The sequence below is a fragment of the Xenopus laevis genome, chromosome 4L (genome assembly GCF_017654675.1).
Source record: "Xenopus laevis strain J_2021 chromosome 4L, Xenopus_laevis_v10.1, whole genome shotgun sequence".
In the NCBI taxonomy this organism is placed as follows: domain Eukaryota; kingdom Metazoa; phylum Chordata; class Amphibia; order Anura; family Pipidae; genus Xenopus; species Xenopus laevis.
Genome location: NC_054377.1, coordinates 119237516 through 119257762, shown reverse-complemented (window position 1 = coordinate 119257762; position 20247 = coordinate 119237516).

The window sequence follows — 20247 nt, the reverse complement described above, 5'->3', positions numbered from 1 at the left end:
TGTGTAAAACAAAATTAGCCAAAAAAAAAAGCTGTGTAAAAAAAAAGACAAATTTCTCAAGGTGTGTTTTATTTTACCCATTATTAACGCTAGATTTCTGCAGTTATTTTACATTGCTTCAGACCATTGTATGTAAGTTCTGGCGAAAGTCACTCTAAAGAAAAACGTGTAAAAAATGTACGCCGTTCATAGCTAAGCCTGGTGATGTGTGGTGAATTATCCTTCGGTTTTTTACACCACACACCCCTTATTGTATTTTACAGGCATGGGATCCTTATCTGGAAACCTGTTATCCAAAAAGCTCCTAATTACAGAAAGGCCATCTCCTATATACCGTATATACTCGAGTATAAGCCGAGTTTTTCAGCCCCCAAAATATGCTGAAAAACGCTACCTCGGCTTATACTCGGGTCAAGCGCAAAAACAGTCGCCGGCGTCTAAGAATAGTTGCTGGCATCCAAGAATAGTCTCCAAGAATATTCGCCGGCGTCCAAGAATGGTCGCCGGCATCCAAAAACGAGATGCCGGCACCTCCAATGGGAGCAGAAACCCTCAATTTTTTGATTGAAACTTACCAGAAGCTGCTGCATTTCTCACCCTCGGCTTATACTCGAGTCAATAAGCTTTCCCAGTTTTTGGAGGTAAAATTAGGTACCTCGGCTTATACTCGGGACGGCTTATACTCGAGTATATAGGTACTCTATTATATCTATTACATACATCAAAAATTATTTATTTTCTCTGTAATAATAAAACAGTAGCTTCTAATTGATCCTAAACTCTGATCGGTTTTTGGGGCAAAATTCAAATTGTTCATGGTATTTTTTAAAACTCGAATTTGTTGAGATTTATTAAAGCCTGATGCAGCAAAAAGCCCTGTTTCCTTAAAATCCACCATCTCAGACCTGTCGAGGTTGTGTTTTAGTCAATGACAGAGGTCAATATCCTAATTGGAAGTTATTGTGGTCTGGGCTGGGTTTAGCTAGTGATGGGCGAATAAATTCGTCAGACACTAATTTGCGGTGAATTTCCACGTTTTGCCACAAGTGAATCAATTAGCAAAACTGTGTGACAATTTAACAACGTAAAATCGGCCACGTCAAAAAACAATTCAGACGCCAATTGACTTTAATGCATTTGGACCTAATAGTCGAGGTTATGAAAAATTGTCGCGCGCGTCAAAATTATTTTGATGCCCATTGATTTCAATGTATTTTGTAAATTTTTCTCCATTTTGCAAATTTCACAGTAAACCCATAGATTCGCCAATCACTAGGTATAGCCCAAAAATCCAATCATTTCGGGCTTTTCAGGCAAAATCCAGAAAAATTCTTACACTTCGGGGAAAAAAGCCCCAAATTGTACGGTACGATTTTAGGTACTTTTTTTCGGGTTTTTCCCCGAACCAATTAGTTTGAGCTTTTCAAATAATAAATAAGGTCAAATCGGGTATGGGAATTTTCTTGGTTAACACTGTGTATTTGCTTCAGACTACACTACTACAGTTTTTATTAATAAGATGCTATAAAGCAGCTGTTCAGGTTGAAATAGGGCTATAGGGGTGACATTTATTTACATAGCAGATAACAGATGAGCTGGGCAAAACAAAATAAATAACTGGTTTCATAAGTAAAGGTCTGTTCTCAGTGTCTGTCCTCAATATATAATATACTGTATGTTCACACGGATGGTAGAACTGTAATGAACATGCCACGTCTGTCATTGGAAGTAGGTCGGAACTGGGGATATTGTGAGTGTTTGCACATTTTGCAAACAATTTGATCATTTAAAAATGACAAATGAAAAGCCCAATGGACAATATATTTAGAGGCACAGAAAAAAACTTGAATGTCAGAAAGGTTACTAACATGTCCAAATTGGTCCCTGGACCTCTCCCATTGATTTATACATGAACTCGGCAGGTTTTAGGTGACAAATAGTCTAATTTGAGTTCGTAAAGTGCCAGAGTATTATAAATCTCAAAATTTGAATTCGAATTAAAACTCGAATCGAGTTTGAAAAAATTCACAATCTGAATTTGAGAGTTTTGACCATAAAAAAATGTGAAAATCCGAATTGTCAGTTCGACCCTGAATAAATCTGCCCCTTAGTGAACTCTACTAATGTTAATGGCACTTACTGCTTAATATTGCTTTAGACAATTCTATTACTAGATTATCTCAATATTACACAATCTCCTTCCTTACACACCACGTCCCAGGGAGAAAAAAATGGAAACTATAGAGATCTGGCAAGGAGTAGACATCAGGCAAGATGTATCCTCACTGGTGTTTAATATTAAATGTTACCGCTAATGTTATGTGTGTGTTTATTTGTTTTTCCCTTTCACATATTCAGGAACATTGCATTATGGGATCAGTGCCAATTTAGCCATTTCCGACTCGGAGCATAAACACATTATGCAGCTGGTTGTAAAACAGTAACAGCGATGACTTATTTCTGAATCACAGGCATAATAATGTTCCTTTTAAATAACTAATTAAACCTGGTTGCAGTTGCTCAGTCATCAATACCCTGCACTCTGCATGAAATGTAATTGCAGTTCATAATAGGATCTCTGTCTCTTTATTCCAAAAACTATATACACATTATTGGGTTGCTTTGTTTATTCTCTACATATGCATATCCAGAGCAAGGCCATGTCAACCCTGCAGAGAAGCTTAAAATAAAAAAAATAATCCAACACAATAAGCATTTACTAAAATTGAATCCCCACACTTACCAAAATTGTTGTCGTCCCCCCCCCCCCGAGGCAGTCTCTGCTCTGCTGCCTTCAACCCAATTTCCAGCTATGTACATCCCCCACAATAGTTTAGGCTGGGCCTTAAGAAGTAGGCAGATAAGAGTGTGCCTGATCATAATTTGACAACATGTGGTGATCAAAACATTGGGCTTTTAATAAGTTTTTTGCTGTAAAGGTATGGGACCTGTTATCCAGAGTGCTCGATGCTTGGGGTTTTCCAGATAACAGTTTTTCAGTAATTTGGATCTTCATACCATAGTTTGGATCAAGTACAAGGTACTGTTTTATTATTATAGAGATAAAGGAAATCATTAAAAATTTGGATTATGTGGATAAAATGGAGACTATAGAAGACATTGTTTCTGAGCTTTCTGGGTAACAGGTTTCTGGATAATGGATTCCATGCCTGTATTTATGGGTCTAGTTGAGTGTTTTATATATATATCTATATATATATCTATATCTATATCTATATCTATATATATATATATATATATATATATATATATATATATATATATATATATATATATATATATATATAATACACACACACACAGAGGTATGGGATTCATTATCCAGAAGGGGATTTAGCGGGCGAGAAAGCCATTCCACACACATGGGATAAAAATCACTGTCCAGCTTTATTGGAGTAATTAAAACAACAAACAGGCATCCTTTGCAGATGTAGTCCTACCCTATTCTTCATTCATTATCCAGAAACCCGTTATCCAGAAAACTCTGTAAAAAAAGTCCCAAAAAACGCTGGCGTCTTTTCATTTTTTCAGGGTGATAGGCTGCAAAAGTCCATAAAATGTATAAAATTCCTACCATATGGCACATAAACTATACACTGGGAGCAATATAACAACTCTATTTTATTTTATTAAGGTTCCCTGGCTTGTGTAATGTAATATATTTGCTACAACAAGAGACTCCATTTTAGCCAAATAATCCCATTTTTAAAAAATTATTTCCTTTTTCACTGTAATAATAAATCAGTACCTTGTACTTGATCCAAACTAAGATATAATTAATCCTTATTGGAAGCAAAACCAGCCTATTGGGGTAATTTTAAGTTTAAATGATTTTTGAGTAGATTTAAGGTATGAAGATTCAAACTACGGAAACATTACACAGGAAACCCCAGGTCCCAGATCCCATACCTGTATATATACAGTATATGTATATGGAAGAATTCTGAAGTATAAAAATATCATTAATAAAACCAAATGGCAAACAACATTTCTCTAAAATTGTTCTTTGTTAAGAAGAAAGACACAGTATTTGCACAATATGTTTTCCACGTTGTGCGCTGTAATATGACATTGAGATCTTTTTTGTTCTGAAAAGAGTGCATCCCTCAGTCTAGAATAATAAAGCACATATGTGGATTATTTTGAATAATATTAATGTATTTTGCTGGGTTACTTGATTGCATTCTTCAACTCTTTATGCATTCGATGTGGCCATTGGCTGGCCTGTAAACTACAGCTGTTGGAACACGATAATCCCCATCCCGAGCAGACTGATGTTTCTTAAAGATGATGAACATTTAATTACAGCCACTAGAGGGATCCAGGATGAACATCCCTGCCACATACTGTAGCTTACAGTTTTATTCTTATATTGGGAGACAAACAATGTCTATTTAATTCATTATGGACTTCATACCAGTTTAGGATGAAGAAACCACATATGTATTATATATATATAAATATGTGGGTGACAACACATATTAGGATCCTGCGCGGACCCCTACTTGGCCTGAAATATTTTACTTCAGACTCGGTACCCGTGAAACCAGAAATTACGTCACTGTGCACCAGAAGTGCCTTCAACCTGGAGACCAAATTGATCAGTAAGGGATATAATTTGGGGAGGGCCCAATGTCGCACCTTAGTTGGATAAACATGTGGGTGACCCATGGAATACCACCCTGATCATGGAATCTAAACTTTCTGGCCAAAACCTGATCACTTTGCAGGTATTCTGCGGATACCCGACCCGATACAGAACTCTAACACATACCTCTGTGTTAATAGTCAAGTTAATAAGTATAAATATGAATGTTCAGTAACACAAACATACAGGGTCCGACTGGGGGGGTCCTCATCCCCTGCTGTGCCCCTGCGTGATGGGAGTGTGAAATTCTGGTGTGCAAAAGCCATGTGATGATGCTAACTATCCCCCTCTCTAAACGCCTCTCTATCATTTTTTCCCTCTTCCTTTTTCCTTTTCTTTCTCAACATATATTATATTCACGTCCAAAACAGCAACCAAAACATGAAATGACAGGTTCATATCACTGCTATAGATCAGAAAGAATGTACTACAGTATAATATTTATGGCAAATGTCTGTTCTGTTCTTGGCTATAAATTTCTTGAGATCTTTTATGGAGGACTTGTCAAATGTCATTGAGTTAAACATAATATATACATATATACAGTATATAAATGCTAAATATAGCAGCTGGTCAACTCCAGATTGTGGGTTAGACCAAGCGCTGGCACAAGGGTACTTCTAGCAACTGGTCAATACCACAGTATAGGTTAGTCTGAGCGCTGGAGATTTCTTTCTGTGTTATGGTTATGGTTAGGTATGGGATCCGTTATCGGGAAACCTGATATCCAGAAAGCTCACAATTACGGAAAGGCCGTCTCCCACAGACTCAATTATATCCAAATAATCCAAATGTTTTAAAATGATTTCCTTTTAATCTGTAATTATAAAACAATACATTGTACTTGATCCGAACTAAGAAATAAATAACAACCACTGGAAGCAAAACCACCCTATTGGGTTTATTTAGTGTTTAAATGATTTTATAGTAGACTTAAGGTATGAAGATCCAAATTATGGAATGATTTGTTATCCAGAAAACCCAAGGTCCCAAGCATTCTGGATAACAGGTCCCATACCTGTATCACACTTGGATCAGCATTGCTCAATTCTTTCATCTTGCACTTATCCCTCTTTTAACGTCATCCAGAATTTTACAATCCAGTCTCTATTGGACGTGAAATATCCATTCTGGCTGCTCAAAGACAAACTTTCCTTTAGCAAAAGAAAATGTAACAGAATTTGTCTACAAAATATTTCAGACAAGCCTTTGGTAAATCTTTCAGCAAAGAAGCCAAAGTTAAACTGTTAAAGTCTGCGCTTTCCTTCCTTTTTATTACAACTTCAAGGTGAAACGCTTTTTTTAAAGTACATGCCTTTGCTGTTCCAACTAATGTTCCCTCTAAGCCGCGAGGCCAGCGCACACAACAAATTGTGGGGCTCGCAGAGGATCTGATGTAAAAACACACAATTTAATACTTTTTCTCTCTCCCAGCTCTCGGCACACACTGTGTTTGAAACGAGAGATCATTTTTGTGCACATGGTCAAAAAGTAATTAGAACAAACACTGCTTCCAACATCTTTCTCAGACAATAAGAGAATGTCGCGAGGCTGAAGCTAAGGTCCCAGAGAGAATTCTCACAAATACCCACAATAAGAATCCTCGCTGCAGACTCGTCGTAAACATAACCAGATAATCTATTGCAGTTCAAACTGAAACAACACACAGATTACATTAAAGGCTCCACACTGAGAGGAAGAAAAAACCAATTCAGTGAGTTGCGATGGTTAAAGATGTGCTTGAGATGAGAATGAAAGTCTTTACCATCTGAAAAGTATATATTGTTTAGAATCTAGATAATTCTGCTATTAATAAGTCTCAGGTGCTCAGTCTGAAATCTATTTGACTCGGAATGGAATGTATCAGTCAGATTTGATATAACCCAGCACATATCTACTGATATTACTGAAAGGTCATGGTAAATCCTATGTTGATAAAGCCCTTAAAAATAATTTAACATGCTTACTGACTGGTATATTGACTTTTGTATACCACGTGACTAATCGTAAGGTAGTATTTCTCATACAGCATATTTATTATGCTGTGTAAAAAACAGTGGGATAATACACCACACATTGCCAGGCTTCACCATATACAAACAGCATGAAGAAGGGTGTATATTTTTACAAGTTGTTTCTTAGAGTTACTTCCGCCGGAAGCAATGTAAAATAATAGTGGCATGGTGTAAAATTACACACACCTTGACAAATTCACCATTTATTTTACACAGCTTTTTACATTATTTTTTTTAGGCTGATTTCGTTTTACACAGCATAATAAATATGCCCCTAAAGGTGCCCATACACCAGCAGATATCTGATGACTTGGCCTCTTTGAATGAATTGATCACCTAAAGCTTAAGATCACATTGGGTCTTAGATATTATGCTTGTTCAAGCTAATCTAATCACTCTTAGGGCAGAGACACATATATTCTGGGAGATTAGTCGCCCGGTGTCAGATCTTCTCTTCTTTGGGGTGACATCTCCTCGAACCGCCTTCCTCATGAGGCAACTTCGGGCAACTTTGGAAAACTAAGTGCACCAATTGCCACCCACCGGCAATTTACATTCTAGCTGGGGGAGGCATTTCGGGGAGATTAGTCGCCCTGAAATAGAGGAGGTTTGTCGCCGGGGCGACTAATCTCCCCAAATCTGAGCATGTTTCTCTGCCCTTAAAGGCATTAATAGAATTTGCCATCACAATATCACCTGGCAGGGCATTCAACATCCTCCCCCACCTAGGCTGCTTCAAATAAACGTTCAGTTCCTTAAAAAGGGGTGGCCTCTATATGGACAACTTATGAACGCAGAACTTCTAGCATTCATTTATTCTGAACATCTTACATATTTTTCTAATGAATATTTAGCAAGGGCTTAGTCAGTAACAGATGTGGTGGAAAAATGTAATATTTACATCTCTCTTCTGCACACTCATCCTGATGAACCCAAGTGGCTTCTAGGTTTGATCAATTTATAAAACTTTGAATTTAAAAAAAGCTACACTGACCTGACAGTGACCCTATTGCAACTATGCCCCAGGATATAATTATTTTGTGATATGATATTTTCTTAACAACATTTAAATTAATAAGCAATTAAATTTGGGTAAAGCAAGCTTAGAATCGAAGAAAACGCCCCAGAGAGAACTTCCACTGCTATTCATGCCGTTCCTTTTAGATAGAACTTCAATAATCGACATGATCATACAGTAGTTATGCCTACCAGAACACACCGAGAGGATTCATTTGTAACTCTATATCAGAGGATGCAGGGAATGTAGACACAATATTGAATAGAAATAATAACAACCCTAGGGTTACAATGGTAAATAACCAACTCCAGTCTAATGTATTAAAGCGCTGGCTCCCACTGCCACTACAAGATTGTATTTGTGATGGAATGGCTTTGCCCATAACTATCTGAGAAATCTCATAATACTATATCATGGAGTATCATTATGTAGTAGTTTTTAATACCAGTTTTTTTCAACCCCAACTACAGAGAGTTTAGAGAGGTATTAAAGAAGTAATGTATGCACACTACTTATAGCCTGGAATATCTTGGAATGTACTAGGAGTCTCTCAACTGCCTCCAACAACAATAGCTTTGATGTTAGTTGTGACATAAGATTCAGGAGGATGTAGCTTCATCTTATCAGTTTGCCAGGTCATAGACCTGGCAAAGGAAACTCTGACAAAAGGGGTAATGGAAAATTCGCACTTTTCACAGTAACGATTGTTGGCCTGAGCGAAAAAATTTTCACTAGTGAATTGTCCTGTACGCCTGTTCGTAAATTGGCGGATTTTTGCTAGTGACAGCCACTTTGCCCTTTAGTAAGGGCAAAGTCGAGTTGAGAAACTGCAAATAAGTCAAAAGAAGAAATACTGACCAACTGCTGCAGTCTATAAGGCCTGTCAAAAAGGGCCAAAGCGCTGGAATATAGCCCCCAGCTCAAAGGGCACATGTAACAATTTCAAAAGAAATATATTCCAAGGCATTCTATAAAAGTTAAAAAATTTATTTTTATTTCGCATCAAATGTTAAAAAGTAGGCATGCAGGCCAATTGACGGAGCGTTAATTTTTTAACTTTTATAGAATGCCTTGGAATATATATTTTTTTTAAATTGAGTTGAGAAACTGGCCTCAGGCAGCAGCGCCCCACTGATGAACAGGGGTGGCAAAAATGCAGCTCTTTAAATTGACAAGCTGAATTTCTGTTTTTCAAACCGTATTGTGGACCCCCCTGGACTCCCTGTGGCAGCTTGGTGGCCCCCTTCAGAGTAAAAAAGTGAGCACGGGGTGGTGGGGTCAGCAGCAACAAGCAGCCTCAGATGCAGGATTGATCATAACTACCAAGTTTTTAACACTGAAATGATTGATGAACATTTACATTTGGTGTTACTGTTTTTTTTGGGTTCTTTGATCTTACATTTTTGAGATAAAGTATGCACATGGATGGTAACACACCAAAGTCCAATTCACTTTTTTGGGGAAAATTAGTAATTTGGACATTTTGAGACAGGGCCGGAACTAGGGGTAGGCAGAGTAGACACGTGCCTAGGGCGCAAAGCTGGGAGGGCACCAGGCATGTACCTGCTCTGTAACCTACCCTCATGTCCAGTCCCCTCACTCCAAGTCTTCTTGCGCTTCCGCGCATGCGGCTAGCGTTATCTCGCCCATGTATGCTTCCGTCAACTCGCGCATGCTCGCACTCATCCGGTGCCGCGCCTGGCCAGTTTGCCTAGGGGGATGGAAGCTAGTTCTAGCCAAAAACTTAGTGGGATGGTTTAATCACTATGTCATTGCATTAGTTTGTAATTCGGAAATCCAATGATTTTACCCCAAATGGCGGGTTGTAGCATTGGCAAAGTGACAGCCCAACAGGTTACTTTTTATTGTAATCATCTTGTACTGCGCTCTACCATTAGGAAAGTTCTATATCTGTATTACATTTTGTTTAGATGTCTTCTTTATTTTTGTCAGTGATCAGTTTTGCTGTAGCTGAAAACAACTGCAAAAATTATGTTTTTCCAGAAACCTGCATGCTGCCCCTACCGGTTACCCCATGCTGCCAATCCCCTGCTGTTCTTCTCTGTTGCTTATTGCCCATTTGGCATATTGTATTCTTCCCAGCCTCCTTTACTCTATCGACAGCATCCTATGATATCTGTTTGACCGTCTCTCAACCTCTGTATCCTAGTAACAGCTTCCCCATTTGTAGGGCACACGTTGAAATTCTTAAACTTCTTTAAAGTTGTTTTGTTATTGAACAATTGTACTAAATCCATGAACAAAAGCACAAAGTGGCAATGTAAACAGTTTCTATACAAGATTTGCTGGACCTGTGGCCCTTTTAGATGGTGCTGAATTTTAATTAACATTCTTATCACTAACAACTGAAGGTTGAAACCCAAAGAAGTCTTAAGAAATTACCTTTCTATAACATAAGTCTCACCACCCAACTTCTAAAGACTCATATAATAGATAATAGGCAGATAATAGTCCAACTTGCTACATTACCTGTATCAAGACATGACACTAAGTTACTTTAGTCAATCTCCATTCAGGGACATTTTACTGCACATTATAGTCATTATAACAGTCACTTTTTCAATGTGCACTGACACAGTGTACAAAGATAATGAACATTTTGGTGAAATACAACAATGGAACCCACACCCTTCAGAATATCCTCATTATGCCTAAGGAGAGAAAAGTTAGATCTGTCTTCATAGAGCAAGTACACCCGTTTTTTATAAACCAGTCAACATCCTTGCTACTGGCAATTTGGCCATGCATATTCATGTGCAGGAGAGGCAATCTTTTGTGAATCTTTGGAGAAGTTGAAAATTCATAGTGGGGAAGTTTGGAATTGGATAAGAAGATAAATATTTTAACTGAATAATCTGCACCAAATGTTGCCTTTTCATAAATACGCCAGTAGAATTATGTCTTAAATATTACAATGTAATTTGTTTGTACCTTGCAATTGTAAAAAACACAAATGTATCTTGCTGCTGGAAATTTCGTTATCGTTAGGTTATCGTTATTATCTTTGTACATAAATAAAACGTTGTCTTGAATCAGACATGTGAGTGGGTCAAAGTGATTAGACTCAGCCTGGTTGGGGGAGATACAGGGTATTTTATGTGATACATGAATTCCCCCCTAGTGCCAACAGCTCCTGAAAAGTGATGAGAAAATGTATTCGCCAGCCATAGATTCGAGACGAAATTATGAATTTCTCCATGTGGGAATTTTTTCACGTAACTGCGGTGAAAATTTGGCGAGGAAAAACACCCATTGACTTTAATGCATTTGGAGAAAAAATCACCATAAAAGAAAACGCCATTGACTTTAATGCAGTTGGAGAAAAAAAAGTCGCCATAAGAAATCACGCCCATTGACTTTAAAGGGATCCTGTCATCATTTCAAAACGCATCCGTTAATAGTGCTACTCCAGCAGAATTCTGCACTGAAATCCATTTCTCAAAAGAGCAATCAGATGTTTTTTATATTCAATTTTGAAATCTGACATGGGGCTAGACATATTGTCAATTTCCCAGCTGCCCCAAGTCACTATTAATTCATTCATTGTGAAAAAAATTTTTTTTCCCATGACAGTATCCCTTTAAGGTGTGAAGATCCAAATTACAGAAAGATCCGTTATCTGGAAAACCTCATTCCAGATAAATAAAAAGGAGATATTTTGCTGTTCTTGGATCAATCCTGGGCCCATTTATGGTTTTGAATTCAGGAGTTGTTTACTTTTTCAAAATGTTTGTTTCCAGAGTGTAAGTTTCTCATGTGTCCTTGCCAAGTATGAAATACATTTTGTGATTGAACACCTTGAAAGTCCGCTAATAAACAAGGTTAGCAGGAGAAATCATCTCTCATAAAAGGAACATTCATCGGTCACTGTTCTGGATACAAAATATTAACCGGAGTTGTCATTAGCTTCATAGATCAAATCACACCTTGCCATGATACGATCTCCATGTCCTAATTTTAATAAAAACGGAACATTTTCCTGAGATTTCCAAATCTGATATTTGTGTCAGAGTTTTCATCTAGCAAATGCCAATGCACAATAATATATAATCTGGTGCAATGACCATAAATCTGTCCTTGTGAGCAGTGAAAGGAATGTTCTGCATGGTCGAGTAGTCCTGCACTTTTTTCCAGCACCTGTAAAGGTTTATGTATGAGGAAAAGGTCAAAGGGATGTTTTATAGGAACTGCTAATTTAACCCAGAGACCTTCTGTTCTTGCTACCGTGGCCACTGACTGTCTAGGGTGAATTCTACGTATTGTGACAGCTATCCCAGCAGTGCCTTAATAAGTCTCAGCTGCCAATTACTAGCTCCGTTGCAACATATTATTATAGTTTCTGCTACCCCGTTTAGACCCTCACATTTCTCTCCCTGAGGCCCGAGCAGTGATATTGTGTCTCTATCTATAATTACTGTGTATTTGCACCAGGTTTCAATGTCATCCAGCTGTGAAAACCTAACTATCACTTTCACTATCTTTTCTCTTACCTCTTTAGAGAGTTCCCATGAAAGGGGGTCTTTCAGCCATATCCATGACATTTATAGTATGGACAGTCATGGTGTCTTTGGCTATGATTATTACTCTGTATATTACAAGTCAAACCAATTTAGTCATCCCCAAACACTGTATGATATAAACACTGTATATATTCTCATCTTCTAAAGTACTGGACATAGACAATGATAAACTGACTCAAGAGCAGGACATTTATTCCATCAGATGAGATGAAAACCTTAAAGCAAGAGAAGTGCAGAAGAGAAGCCCACATAATGCTTTCCACAAACTAGGAGGCTGTTTGTGATTAGTCTAACATACAAAATAGCAATGTAAATTACAGAACACAAAGATACGGGTCTACTAAGATATATGGGTCTATTTATCATGCTGTGTAAAAGTGGAGTGAAACATTAACGGTGATGGTACTCATAACCAATCATATATTTGCTTTTTTTTTTTTCTAACTGTTGAAATCTAATTGCTGATTGGTTGCTCTGGGCAACATCACCGGTAATGCTTAACTCCAATTCATTACACATGATACATATGCTCCTAGTATGTCCAGGTTAAAACCCCCTTAAAAAGTTTTGACCCACATCAGTCCCATCATGCTGCACCCATTCTGCCTCTTCACTAACATCATTAAAGGGGACGGGACAAGTGGGAGTATATAAACAAGTGCCACCAAGCCAATAGTGGGGCTTGCAATAGCGCAGAGAGGTCAGGCAACCACGTGGTCACAAATTCAACCTGCCATCCGTCCATGATCGGCCTCTATGGGCAATTGGTCTGTCCAAACTAGAGATGCACTGAATATCTGATTCAGTTCGGAATTTGGCAGATCCAAAAGCCTGGCTGAACTGAATCCGAACCCTAAATAACTAAAAAAAATCGACACACATGCACACATCAGTGCACCAGATTTGGTTTCGATATACAGCCAAATCCATACCCCTAGATTCGGACATTCAGCCAAACTCTTAAAAGCAGGGTTTAGTTCATCCCTAGTCCAGACCTGTGGGTCGTGTGGGTTTGGGGCCAACCCATGCATCACTAGCATACAAGTCACAATAGAGATAACAGACAGGGCACCTCTTGTATACGGTGTGGATAAAACCTTGCCTCAGACATTAGTGTGCTGCAGATTTAAGAGCCAAATTTCATTTTTAAAATTCCACTCTGAACTAGAAATGTGACCCTCCCTAGACCTACTCCAACGGGAAAAAGGTAAATGCAGGCAGTTAATACTGACCAATCAAGAAGGTAAAGGAGGCCCTCTCATCAGCATACATATTAATTGCACATATAAGCACATCATATTGCTTTTCCTTTACAAATATATTAAGACTTGTCTGGATAACCCAGAGTTAAATAAAGGATTCTGTTGTCACATAAATGACAATAATCAGATTGTTTACTCATGATTTAGTAGTGCTCTGTGATCCTGTCTCATTTGGATATTATATATTTCCCACTCTCCCACCTTAATCAGTCACAACTGTCCCCAGGCAGCATGGCTGTAAATCTAAATAAAGAATTAATCCTGCTTTGTCTTATGAGACATTTTCTCTGCTCAGAAGTATATCTAGATTCCTGCAACAAAGCAAGAGAAGATTACAGATTTTGCCAGAACGTTGTTATAAAATTTTAGGGGTTGTTCACCTATAAATAAAGTTTTATTATGATGTAGACAGTGGTATTCTGAGACATTTTGCAACTGGTTTTCATTTTTATTTGTCTTTTTTGAGTTATTTCATTTTTAAATCACCAACAGTTCTCCAGTTTTAAATTTCAGCAATCTGATTGCTAGAGTCCAAATTACCCTTGCAACCATTCATTGACGAAGAGACTGGAATATAAATAGGAGAGGGCCTGAATAAAAAGATGAGTAATGAAAGGTAGAAGTAGCAATACACGTGAAGCTTCACAGAGCATTTGTTTTTTAGATGGGGTCAGTGACCACCTTTTGAAAGCTAGAAAGAGTCAGTAGAAGAAGGCCAATAATTCAAACACTACAAAAAGATGAAGGCCAAATGAAAAGTTTATTAGAATTTGCCATTCTATAACATACTAAAAGTTAACTCAAAGGTGAACTACCACTTTTTTGGTAGAGTGTGAGTTTCTGAGATAATTTGTGATTAGTCTTCATTTTGTATTTTTTTTTTGTGGTTTATTAACTATTTAACTTTTTTTGTCTAGTTTGGAATTTCAGCTAGGGTCCATATTTCCCTAGCAACCAGGCAGTGGTTTGAATGAGAGACTGGAATAAGAATAGGAGAGGACCTGAATAGAACTTGTAAAAAGTAATAAAAATGAATAATAACAATAAACTTGTAGCCTCATAGGGCAATAATATTTTGGCTGCAGGGTGTAGTGACCCCATTTGAAAGCTGGAATATGTCAGAAGAATAAGGCAAATGATTAAAAAAAACTATACATTATTTTTTATGAGAATGAAAAATAATTGGAAATTTGCTTAGAAATGGCCATGCTATAACATACTAAAAGTTAACTTAAAAGTTATTCACCCCTTTAATATGGTTGCATTTGGAATGTCCCCTGGTTAGCATATTATTCGGTAGCTGGGGAATGCCAGGAACCTATGACTGGTGTTAATGAGAGGGTTGCCTTGGTCTTGAAAGCACTGCACTCCGTATTTTGCAATTTTAATCCAACACAAGGTCCAGAGCTCAGCTATTACTCTGGAAACAAGTGCTGTGTGCATAAGCAATTTTTCTCTGCATTGTGCTTTTGCACCTGCATCAGGAGTAATAATAAAATAAGCCCTTATGTAGACTTTTTCAGAAAGGACATTTTTTTGCATTACCGCCAGTCAGTATTTTAGTAAGGGAAACTGAGCATCATTTTTTAAATGAACCCCTTTCCTTCATTTCTTTGTTGGATGAAATCATCTGTATGCATAGGGAAGCTTTCAGCCCATCTATACAATATCTTTCAGATTGGAAGCATGCCTCCCTATACACTGATTGAGCATGCACTATAAACTCTCCCTCTTTTGCTCAGTAACTTCTTTTCTTGAACGTGCCGTGTGTTCTCAGCCGTTACAGGACCAGAGGGTCGTAATTTACTTATGCAAGCTTTGATGAATGTCTCCAAATTATTATGTGAAATTGCGTGCAATCATTAATGTGAAACTGCCTGTGATAAACCGAGTCTGTTCAACAGAAAAAGAAAACTATTTATCTCAATCAGTTCAATCCCGAGCAGAGATCAGAGAGAACTCACACACTTGCTGGACTACATAGTAATAATCACAGATATAGGTCTTGCCCAACAATTATGTTTACTCTATATAAAGAAGTGAGTAGGACATAAGGCAGCGGTGATGCATTTGATGAGATCTCATTGTGACACTGTGCTACATTTACACTTACGGTATTGTACAAACTGAAGTCTTAAATATGACCTTGGATAGATACAGTAACTGGCTAAAATGACATGTGCTGAGAGCAGTTATCTAATAAATATCATATGAATAGATCCCAACTAAATCTCTTATCTGAATACAAATCTGAGACAAAGTAGAGGCAATCCAGTTGGTATAAATGAGAATTGTTTTAGAGCAATACTTATGAAACGCACAACATTTGGGGTTGAATTATATTAAAATCATGATGTCACACCAAGTTAATAGATCTTTTGGGCAACATGGGAAAAAATAAAATCTCCCTAGAGGGCCACATCTATGCCACAAGCCTCTACCTGGATGGCCCCCTTTTTTCACCCATTGCAGTGATCTACATACCAGTGGCTCATGAGTAACATGTTGCTTACTGACCCCTCTGATGTTGCTCCCAGTGACCTCAGAGCAGGTGCTCAATATTGGATTTCTGACTTGGAGGCAAGTTTTGGAGGAATAAAGCTGGCTAGAGACGTGCAGATTATTAGCCTATGTCGAGCGAACTCTCATCCGTGCCAATCTTCCGACCTGCAACTAATCATTAAGATTAATAAAGTATTAATAAAGTGCAACTTGAGTGTTAGTTTGCCTACAACCATTTTCTCCAGGGCATTTGCCACAAAGCAGATTGACCCCTCCAGTTCCTTGTCCCACTAATTGTCTCATTGAATCTCAACTCTATTCACTTCTCATATTTATATTGATGTTTTCACTCTGCTGATTTACTCCGCAATCACCTTTCAGTTTCTAATACCCTTATGCCTCCTCACTCCTTGTATTTGTCACTATGTATTTGTATAGCTGTAAATATGTATAATATTTATTTGATTTATAATATTAATATATCTATATATTTGAACCTTAGCCCCTTTCGCTCCTGTCCTTCTTCAGTCCCTTTGCTTCTGCGTTAAGCCCACCTGTACCTATTCCACCCACAATATAAGTACTGTACTATTATGCCTTCTATTTGGATGACTTATCTTTTAACCCATTGCCTTCTAAACCACCACACACCAGTCTGGTAATAATGCAGTTTTCCCCTAGATGGCAGAATGCTTAAACATAAATTCTACACTCTTGTCGTTATGTTAACCCCTTTACCACCTAGAAAGTAGCTTTTTTGCTGCCAAACTAAAGGACATTTGTTGAACACATCTTCCTGCTGTCATTACTTAAAAGTTGATTAATAATCAGTTTGTCCACATGAACATTTTTATTTCTCTTGAATGTAAGGTGCTGCTTTTGGTTATACACAGACTAGCAAGCTGGCTATTTTATCTGATGGACTGACTCGCCTTGCTAAATGTGCATGCAATAGTAGTAAATGTACATGCCATGCATTAGCGCAGAATAATGTGTGCAACACCAAGTAACGATAGATTCAGTAGGTAAACCTATAACCACAGCTTCCGTCCAGTGAAGCAATATAATCAAACAATAAAGGTGGTGGTTAATAATAGGTCCAATACACAAAACTCAAGTGCTTTAATGTGTCACGACATGTTTCAAGCTGGGCTCTTTCTCAACTTTCTCACTAATCTTCCCAAATTCCTTCCTGCCTGCAAGAATATGAATCGTCAGCGGGATGGCATTAATTTCTGAATAGCCCGAAGTTGCCTCACGAGGAAACCTCGGACGACTTCAGAAATCTGAATCGATTTGTATGCCATCCTGCCGGCGATTCGTATTCTTGCCAGTGGGAAGGCATTACGGGGAGATTAGTCGCCTGAAAAAGAAAAGATTTGTCTCCCCTGAATCTTCACATGTGCCACCACCCTAAAGTGTCAGAGAATGCTATACGTATGCAATTTGTACTACTTTATATATTATAGAAAAGCTTTGTACATTCTGAAACCAAAATATTGGTACAAGTAATTTGTGCAATTCCTTTGCCTCCATGCCCCCCCTGGAAAATTTTCTGCTAACACCCATGTTGGGCAACTCTTTGAGATTTTTTCATGCTTGTGTTGCTCCCCAACATTTTTTATATGTAAATGTGGCTTCACAGGTAAAAAAGGTTGGGGACCTCTGACCTATTGATTAGGCCAGAGATGAGAAGGTTGGGATGAAGTGTTGGCGATGCTTTATAAATTGGTGAGAGGCTTTAGCAATAGCACTCCTGAGCCAAGCAGGAAAAACAGCAATCACCCTTATACACAGACACTGTCCTTCACAAAGGACTAGCCATAAAGGAGGACCATTGATGATAAACATTTCCAACCTTACTAAAGGTCCCCATAGACGCGACGATTCTTCTTGCCGAACGACCGATTTTAGGGAAGCCCGACCAATCCTTCGAAATTATCGTGCGGTTAGTGGTATTCGAACGATCGTACATCTTACGATTTTTCGGCCGACATCTGTCGGGAAATTGATCGGCCAGGTCAAAAAATCTTTGTCGGTCCCAGTGCAATCTCTCTATGTTTGCAGGGCCAAGCAGGCAGCTCCCCTTTGTTTTCCTGGTAAATTGGTCTTTTTAGTTGATGGTAGATTCGTACGATCGTACGATCGTTCTGAGAAGATCGTGGTCTCACGATCAGGATCTGATCTTTTAAAAATCTCAACATCTATGGCCAGCTTAAGACAGCTGTGACCTCCTTACAAAACTCCTTATCAGATTGGGCAGCCTTTGTATTCCCATGTGGGCTTTTCAAATTGAGTTTCTGGATAAGCCGCATCTTTACCAGAATACTTTATCTAAAAAGGATAGCCAGACCCATCTAACTGTAGGTAGGAGACACACTTGCTATTAGCTCCCTAATTGGATTATTCTCTAGCCTCAGTGCATCAAATATTACTCATTCTGAATCAGTGGATTACATTGTATACCAATGATTTTGGAGATAATCTGCAAAGGCATCACATGGACCAAAATCATGGATGATGTTGGCAAAATATCTGGGCTAGTGGGTCTTTAAAGGGGTCCTGTCATCGGAAAACATGTTTTATTCAAAACACATCAGTTAATAGTGCTACTCCAGCAGAATTCTGCACTGAAATCCATTTCTCAAAAGTGCAAACAGATTTTTTTATATTCAATTTTGAAATCTGACATGGGGCTAGACATTTTGTCAATTTCCCAGCTGCCCCATGTCATGTGACTTGTGCCTGCACTTTAGGAGAGAAATGCTTTCTGGCAGGCTGCTGTTTTTCCTTCTCAATGTAACTGAATGTGTCTCAGTGGGACATGGGTTTTTACTATTGAGTGTTGTTCTTATATCTACCAGGGAGCTGTTATTTTGTGTTAGGGAGCTGTTATCTGGTTACCTTCCCATTGTTCTTTTGTTTGGCTGCTGGGGGGGAAAGGGAGGGGGGTGATATCACTCCAACTTGCAGTACAGCAGTAAAGAGTAATTGAAGTTTTCAGAGCACAAGTCACATGACTTGGGGCAGCTGGGAAATTGACAATATGTCTAGCCCCATGTCAGATTTCAGAATTGAATATAAAAAAAATCAGTTTGCTCTTCTGAGAAATGGATTTCAGTGCAGAATTCTGCTGGAGCAGCACTATTAACTGATTCATTTTGAAAAAATGTTTTTTCCCATGACAGTATCCCTTTAAGATGAAATCCATAGACAAAGAATAATTAGGATTTATGCAGGCTTGGTCCTTTCAAAAACAGATACACCTAAAATAATATGAATGGAAAGTCTATTAGTAGCCTCCCCTACCGAAATGTCCACCCCTGCTGAGATCCTTCATCACTTACACCCTATCTTATTAAGGCTTTGTATCAGTTTTTGTCTTGGATGTACTAATAATAGTTAAAGCAGCAACAGTGTTATGTCCAAGGGCAACTCCATAATGGGAGCTTGGATCTCTGCTTCTTTTATGGGTGATAAAAAAAATACTTCTGTGAATCTTCTCAATCAATGGGAAGCACCGTAGGCCACCATTAACCATCAGTGCCTAGTGTTAACTTGAAGCAATCCCTTGACTTTAAGGGAGCAGTTCTTTTGATCAATGAGTTCCCTTAGGCGGCAAACGGTTGAAGGCACAAACGTTTCAATAATGACAGAAGAATTTCTGAAATTTGATCGGGGCATATGTACAAATTGCATGTGGTATCATCATTGAAGCAAATGGCATGATCGGTGACAAACGCCTGGCTTGCTAGGGAAACGATAACCTTGAACATAGGATGTCAAAATAATAGGGCTTAATAATAGGTTCAAGAGCTCTAACAATTTAAACAGCAACCCATGCATTGTACAAAATGCAAAAAATGGCCTATTGTGACTTTTGTCATTCTGATGACCCCTAAAGCCTTTTTATGAAAAATGTGTTTAGATAATCCCATATGGAAACACTGCCATTCCCCCAACTCATATGAGGCACTGTGCTCACACTTTTTAAGGGGACCCACCCATAAGGCCAGGTTACATCAACTAATGAATGAAAAGAGGTTTGTTACAAATAATGTACAGTGTATTGATACTTTTATTATGTTAGATACAATGTTTATAAAATGGTGTTGTTTGTAATTAGCCAACGTTTTCACACCCCTGTCATTTCTGTACATAAGCAGGGTTCCTTGGATAAGATATATTCAAGTTATAATGAATTCCGTTGCAATTTATAAACATAATGTGTGATAATATT